Below are 8,488 nucleotides of genomic sequence, written 5' to 3' on the forward strand. Positions count from 1 at the left end.
AATTTCTGTTGAGGCCTCTATTCCTGGTTTTTAAACAGCTGCCTTCTTGTATCTTTACATGGGCTTTCATCTCTACATTGTAGATACAGACCGAAAAAGAACTGGTGTCTCTTCCTTGTCAGATTTGGGTTCTACATTCTGATCTCATTTAAGCTTAATCGCCTTCCTAAAGATCTTATCTTTAAATATAGTCACTGTGAGTCCGCGAGGAGAGTCCCCGGTGGCGGTAGCGGTGGCGGGAGTAGGAAGCCCACCTTCCCTGCTTCCCGGGGGGGTCCTAGCCCCCTCCTCCCCACAAAACCGGGGATGGAGGTGCCTGCCCGACAACCCCTCAGCAGCCCTGCCCAGAAAAAGTGTTCCCCCTGAGCTCCTCCCAGCTCCCCAAGCTGCCACCCCCGCCCCCTCCCTGCCATGGGTCCTGGGGCCCCCTCTTTCCGAGTGGGGTGGCCACTGCCTCTCCTGGTGGTGATGGCAGCTGGGGTGGCTCCAGTGTGGGCCTCTCACTCCCCTCATCTCCCACGGCCTCACCCGAGGGTCCCCCCTCACCCCTCCTCAGAACGGCATGCAGTGTACATTGGGGCGCTGTTTCCCATGAACGGGGGCTGGCCAGGGGGCCAGGCCTGCCAGCCCGCGGTGGAGATGGCGCTGGAGGATGTGAATAGCCGCAGGGACATCCTGCCAGACTATGAGCTCAAGCTCATCCACCACAACAGCAAGTGTGACCCAGGCCAAGCCACCAAGTACTTGTATGAACTGCTCTACAATGATCCCATCAAGATCATCCTCATGCCCAGCTGCAGCTGTGTCTCCACGCTTGTGGCTGAGGCTGCCAGGATGTGGAACCTTATTATGCTTTCCTATGACTCCAGTTCACCAGCCCTGTCAAACCTGCAGTGTTTTCCCACATTCTTCCAAATACATCCATCAGCCACTCTCCACAATCCTACCCGAGTGAAACTTTTTGAAAAGTGGGGCTGGAAGAAGATTGCCACCATTCAGCAGACCACAGAGGTCTTCATGTCGACTCTGGATGACCTAGAGGAAAGAGTGAAGGAGGCTGGAATTGAGATAACTTTCCGCCAGACCTTCTTCTCAGATCCAGCTGTGCCTGTCAAAAACATGAAGCGCCAAGATGCCCGAATCATCATGGGACTTTTTTATGAGACCGAAGCCCGGAAAGTTTTTTGTGAGGTGTACAAGGAACATCTCTTTGGGAAGAAGTATGTCTGGTTCCTCATTGGGTGGTATGCTGACAATTGGTTCAAAATCTATGATCCGTCAATCAATTGCACAGTGGATGAGATGACCGAGGCAGTAGAGGGCCACATCACCACTGACATTGTCATGCTGAACCCTGCCAATACCCGGAGCATTTCTAACATGACATCCCAGGAGTTTGTGGAGAAACAAACCAAGCGACTCAAAAGACACCCTGAAGAGACAGGTGGCTTCCAGGAATCACCGCTGGCCTATGATGCCATCTGGGCCTTGGCATTGGCCCTGAACAAGACATCTGGAGGAGGTGGCCATTCGGGTGTGTGCCTGGAGGACTTCAACTACAACAACCAAACCATTACTGACCAAATTTACCAGGCAATGAACTCTTCTCCTTTGAGGGTGTCTCTGGCCATGTGTTTGATGCCAGTGGCTCCCGAATGGCATGGACACTTATCGAGCAGCTACAGTGTGGGAGCTATAAAAAGATTGGCTACTATGACAGCACCAAGGATGATCTTTCCTGGTCCAAAACAGATAAGTGGATTGGAGGGTCCCCTCCAGCTGACCAGACCCTGGTCATCAAGACTTTCCGCTTCCTGTCACAGAAACTCTTTATCTCTGTCTCCGTTCTCTCCAGCATGGGCATTGTCCTTGCTGTGGTCTGTCTGTCCTTTAACATCTACGACTCCCATGTCTGTTATATCCAGAACTCCCAGCCCAACCTGAACAATCTGACTGCCGTGGGCTGCTCACTGGCGTTAGCTGATGTCTTTCCCCTTGGTCTGGAAGGTTACCACATCGGGAGAAACCAGTTCCCTTTTGTCTCTCAGGCCCGCCTCTGGCTCCTAGGCCTGGCTTTAGTCTGGGCTATGGCTCCATGTTCACCAAGTTCTGGTGGGTCCATACAGTCTTCACAAAGAAGGAGGAAAAGAAGGAGTGGAGGAAGACTCTGGAGCCCTGGAAGCTCTATGCCACAGTGGGCCTGCTGGTGGGCATGGATATCCTTACTCTTGCCATCTGGCAGATCGTGGACCCCTTGCACCGGACCATTGAGACTTTTGCCAAGGAGGAAAGAAAGGAAAACATTGACGTCTCTATTCTGCCCCAGCTGGAGCACTGCAGCTCCAAGAAGATGAATACATGGCTTGGTATTTTCTATGGTTACAAGGGGTTGCTGCTGCTGCTGGGAATCTTTTTGGCTTATGAAACCAAGAGCATGTCCACTGAGAAGATCAACGATCACAGGGCTGTTGGTATGGCCATCTACAATGTGACGGTTCTGTGCCTCATCACTGCCCCCGTCACCATGATTCTGTCCAGCCAACAGGATGCAGCCTTTGCCTTCGCTTCTCTTGCCATCGTGTTCTCTTCCTATATTACTCTGGTTGTGCTCTTTGTGCCCAAGATGCGCAGGCTTATCACCAGAGGGGAATGGCAGTCTGAGGCGCAGGACACCATGAAGACAGGGTCATCTACAAACAACAATGAGGAGGAGAAGTCCTGCTTATTGGAGAAGGAAAACCGTGAACTGGAAAAGATCATTGCTGAGGTGTTGATTGGGCAAGATGCTGTGGTGGGTGCATTTTTAGGCACTGAAGCAGAGAAGTGAACAAGATGGTTTGCATGGGACATATGTTCCCAAGATTGGATGATGACTAGTGAAGATGAACAAATAAAAAACTGAGATAGTGTAAGAGACCAACCAGGAACACTGGGTATCTCTGTCATTAGCTCTAGTGCTCAGGACAACCCTGGAGGGAGGGGGTTGTATGCTCAATAGATGGCAAGGAGACTGTGACCTGGGAAAGAAAGAATCCTGTGCAGTGTCATACAGCTAATAAGAAAAAAAAAATCAGTGTTTAAACTGTGAAAAAAAAATAAATACATAAATAAATATAGTCACTGTGTTAGTCAGTTTTGCATCACTATAACCAATACAGCTGACAAGAACTACTTAGAGGAGGAAGACTTTATTTTGGCTCATGGTTTCAGAGGTTCAGTCTGTGGTTGGTTGACTGAATTGCTCTGCATCCAAGATGAGGCAGAACATCATGGTGGAAGGGCAAGGCAGCACAGGACTCAGCAACCAGGAAGCAAAGACAGCTTGAATGCAAGGAGTTCTCGGGTAGGGTAATATAATCCTCAAGAGCACCTCCCCAGTGACCCACTTCCTCTAGCCACACCCTACCAGCCTACAGTTAACACCCATTAATCTTCTCAAATTATTAATCCATCAAATAGATTAACCCACTGATAGATCACAGCTCTCATAGTCACATCATTTCACCTCTGAAAATTCCTGTATTTTCTCATATATGAGAGACTTTGGGGCACACCTCATATCTAAACTATAACAGTTACACTGGGACTAGGGCTTTAACATGTGAATTTGGCAGTGTACACAATTCAGTCCACAACAACCCTTGAATCCCTGTGCTACAGTAATGTCCTGTCTTTTCAGGTTAAGCCTATGCATAGATACCTAATCTTTAATCCTGTCCTGCACTAATGAGGAAACAAAATTGATAAATTAGACTTCATCAAAATTTAAGATTTTGCTTTGTGAAATATCTGCTAAAGGTATGAAAAAAAACAAGCTATAGAGTGAGCGAAAATATTTGTAAACCGCATATCTAATGAAGAACTTGTATCCAAAATATATAAAGAATTTTATAAACTCAGTAGTAAGAAAATAAGCACTTCAATTGGAATATGAGCAAAAATCTTGAACAGATGCTTGTCTAGAGATGATATACTGGTGGCAAATAAATAAGGATATTCAGCATCATCTTCTAGGGAAATGCAAATTAAAGATACATTTGTTACCACAAAACACCTACTAGAAAAGGCAAATTGTAAAATACTGGTAATACCAAGCACTGACAAAGTGTTTAAAAGGGTTTAACCACTTTGGAAAATATATGAGTTGTTTCTCTTAAACATACAGAAACCATATGACTTAACAATCACTTTTGTGTGTGAAACCTGTACTTGAGTTCCAAGATGGCAGATCAGAGGTATCCAGAACCTACCTGCTTTCCATGAGATAGAATCAAAAGGATAGGAATGTAGCTGCTTGTTGAGGTGGGTGACCCATGGGAGTGCTGAATACAATGGAGGAGAGCAAAGAAATCCATAGATTTTTGGATAGTTAAATAGAGGGAGAAATAGAGCACCCTAGCACCAATAGCACAAAAGCAGTAGGGCAGGGAAAGGGGCATATCTCTTTGGCTGGTGTATAGGTAAAAAAGAGAGAGCCCTAATGAGCTCCACTACTGCAGGATTCAGCCATGTAGTCTAAATAGATAAGAGACATGGAATCTGCATAATGAGCTGGCTCTGAAGAAAATCTCTGCACTTCCCAACATATTCTCATGGTGCTGTGACCAGGAGTCATCTTGAGAAAGGCCCTATTATCTGAGCTTATTACTCTGGAAATCAAATGCCTCAGGATTTTCCTCTCTTTGGGACCCTGTGTCCATGGCAGTGTACTAGATTAAAGGGCAGCTGCCTCATGAGTCAGTTTGGCCTGTGAGTGAGAATTCACACAAACCTGCTGAAAATTCTATGGAGTAGGAAACTGGACTATGATGTGGAAGGGCTTCCCATTAAAATTGTTGATCCTGGGGATGTGACAGTCAGGTGTGATTTCACGTGGGACCCAAGTCCAGGAGCACCAGCATCAGAGGCAGCAGATGTATGCGAGTCCTGCTGCTCTCACTTCCCAGTACAGTTCTTTTATGACTCCAGTATCTTTCTCCAGCTACATGAGCATCCTCATATACTCTGCAGAGCTGTGTCAGACCTGTTCTCAGAACACGCTGCCCAAAAGCTCAGAGAGAATCTTTGGAGAGTTTGTATTCTATGCTAGCTCTCTGATAAACCACAGCACCAGTGTTAATCCTGCCCTTGAGTGTCAGGCACAGTGGCACAGACCTGTAATTCCAGTGATTAAGGAGACTGAGGCAAGAAAATTGTGTTTGAGTCTAACCTTAGCAACTGAGTAAGACCATGTCTCAAAATTTTAAAATAAATAAATAAATAAAAATGGGCTGAGATACAGCTCAATGGTTAAAAGGCACTTAATTCAATCCTTAGATCCACATACACTCAAAATCTAAACACAAATACAAAAGACCACCACTAACAACAACAATAAAACCTCTGAAGGAAATCATTTTTTGGAGTTTTGAATTCCATTCTAGTTCCTTGACATGCTGCTTCACTGGCATTTTTTCAGCCCTTGGAATGCACAGACAAAAAGGCTCCAGAGAGAAATTTTACCTGAGGAACTTTGCTTTCCACATTAGCTCTTTTCACTGAGCAAGGCAACTGAGAGGAATTTCAAGTAGTTTCAGCTAAAGATTACTCCTAATAGTTATCAAGTGAGCATTACAAAGGAAAGAAGAGGTGGCAAGCACCCCTCAGCCTTTGCTTTGTCCATGCAGTGCATGGCCTAAGAAGACTCAGAGAGAAGCTTTGATTAGCTTAGGTTGCAAACATTCATTCTTGCCCTTTCATTTGAGTAGCTCAGTGAGGGGAAAAGTTTTATTTTCTATTAATACATTTTTGTTGTTTGTCTTCTTTGTTCTCACCTCTTTTTAAGTTTTAATCTCTTTTTTCTCCTTTCTTGAGGAAGACAGACATTCAGGCACAGGAGGCATTTAGAACCCCAAATAGACATGAGCAAAAAGAAATCTCTCTATGACTTATTATAGCTAAATTGTCAAAATGTATAGCAAAGAACATTAAAAATTAGAGAAATGCTAAGTCACATTTAAAGACAAACCCATTATAATAGACTTTTCAGAAGAATCTCTATAGGCTAAGAGGGCAATGCAATATATTTCAAGTCATAAAAGAAAAAAAAATGCTAATTAAGACTATCATACTCAGCAAAATTATCTTTCAGAAGCAAAGAGGAAATAGTCTTCATAAGATAGACATCAATTAGGGAAATTCATGATGGATAGACCAGCATTACAGGAGATACTTAAGGGAATCCTACACCTGTAACAGGAAGAAAGGTAAACAAAATTGTGAGAATATGGGAAAGAATAAATGGTACTGCAAATGTAGACCCACAAATGAAAAATAGAAAAGAATTTAACATTGTCATATAGTTTTCATTATACTATATATAATATAATATATACTATAGTAACTTTCCTTTAGACATAAGATGAATAAAGAGAGGAACCCATCAACTAAGATGAATAATAGAGGAAGAAATAAATGTAAAAATTCAAAACAACCTAAAGAAAATCAGCAAAACAATAAAACAACTACATACCTTTTGAAAACAACCCTGAAATGTAAGTGGTCTGAATTCACCAATTAAAAGATAGACTGACTGATTGGAATAAAGAACAAAACCCAACAATATGCTTCCTGCAAAGGACTCACCCCACTTGCGAAAACATACACAGACTGAAAATGTCAGAATGGAAAATGAAATCCAAAAGCAAGGATTGTATCTGACTTATATACTTATATCTGACAAAATAGATTAAGACAAGACCAGTTAAAAGACCACAGAAGGTTGCTACATAGTTTTCAATATTGATATCAATATTGATATTTGGTGCATATATACTTATAATCATTATATTTTCATTAAGAAGACATAATGATTATAAGTATATATGTACCAAATATCAGAGCACCAAGTTTTATAAAACAAGCACTACTAGACATAAAGGTAGAGTTGGTCCCAATACAATAATAGTGGGTGGCTCTCACCAGTATATAAATCATCAATTCAAAGAGTAAAACAAAGAAATATCAGAGTTACATTATACAATAGATCAAATGTATTTAACAAATTCAGAAACATTGAGATAATTCTTGCATTTTATTTGATCACAGTGGAATGAAAGTAGAAATCAACACCAAGAGAATTTATAGAAATAACACAAACACATGGATATTAAACAACACCCTTCTGGGTGAACATGGGGTCATTGAAGAAATCAGGGGTGGTGGAATTTAAAAATTCCTGAAATCAAAAATAAGTGGAAACACAACATACCAGAACCTGTGGATAGAGTGAAAAAAGTACTATGAAATAAATTTATAGCAATGAGTGTCCATATGGGGGGGAGAGGCGAGGGGGGGGAGAGAGAGAGAGAGAGAGAGAGATCTCAATTAAATAGTCTAATGATGTACTCAAAATCTTAGAAAAACAGAAGTAACGAAACTCCAAAGTAGTAGATGGAAAAACAAAATAAAGATCAGAATACAAATAAATGGAATAGAGATTAATAGTACAATGTAAAAGATAAATGAAACAAAGAGTTGCTTCTTTGAAAAGACAAACAAAATTGACAAACTTCTAACTAAACTTACTAAAAGAGACAGAGAAAAGACTCAGGTAAATAAAATTTGAGGTGAAAAGGAAGATTACAACAGATATCACTAAAATTTAAAGGATCATTAGGGAATATTTTGAAAAACTATATGCCAATAAATTAAAAATTTAGAAGAAATAGACAGATTTTTTGACACACAACCTAACAAAATTAAACTACAGAATGTAAAAAACCTAAATAGATCAATTAAATTGAAGTAGTAATAGAAAATTTACCAAAAAAGAAAAGCCCATGATCAGATGAATTCACTGCTAAATTTCATCAGACTTTTGAAGAACTAAAAACAATTCTTCAATTACAAACCAAATTTAATTGCATCTTAAAAAGATCACACACCATGATTGAGTTGGCTTCATGCAGTAGCTTTTCTATGTATTTATGTGAGTGTGTGTGTGCATGTGTGTGTGTGTGTGTATGTGTGTATAAATATATAAATATAAATGAAGTGTGAGAAAGTTATAACAGCAATTCAATCCACAATATTCTCTTTTTTTAATTTTAATATTTATTTTTTAGTTCTCGGCAGACACAACATCTTTGTTTGTATGTGGTGCTGAGGATCGAACCCGGGCCGCACGCATGCCAGGCGAGCGCGCTACCGCTTGAGCCACATCCCCAGCCCCACAATATTCTTAAAAACAAGTTAGTCATAAACTTAGCTAAGCAGGTGAAATACCTACACAATGAAAATTAGAAAACACTCTATAAAGGAATTGAAGAAAATACTAAATGGTGGAAATAATTTTCCATGTTCATGATTGAAGAGAATTAATATTGTTAAAATGGCCATACTTCTGAAAATGATCTGCAGATTCAATGCAATCTCTATTAAAATGGCTTTCTTCACAGAAAAAAAAATTAAATCCTAAAATTTATATAGAAACACAAAAGACCCCCAA

At 41.2% G+C, this 8,488-nt stretch overlaps 1 pseudogene; it reads left to right on the forward strand.

Moving 5' to 3' along the window:
* The first annotated feature begins 411 nt into the window (after positions 1 to 411).
* On the forward strand, positions 412 to 2,998 carry LOC143640673 (gamma-aminobutyric acid type B receptor subunit 1 pseudogene; annotated as a pseudogene).
* The last annotated feature ends 5,490 nt before the right edge of the window (positions 2,999 to 8,488 follow it).

Source organism: Callospermophilus lateralis, unplaced genomic scaffold (assembly GCF_048772815.1).
Source record: "Callospermophilus lateralis isolate mCalLat2 unplaced genomic scaffold, mCalLat2.hap1 Scaffold_52, whole genome shotgun sequence".
Lineage (NCBI taxonomy): Eukaryota > Metazoa > Chordata > Mammalia > Rodentia > Sciuridae > Callospermophilus > Callospermophilus lateralis.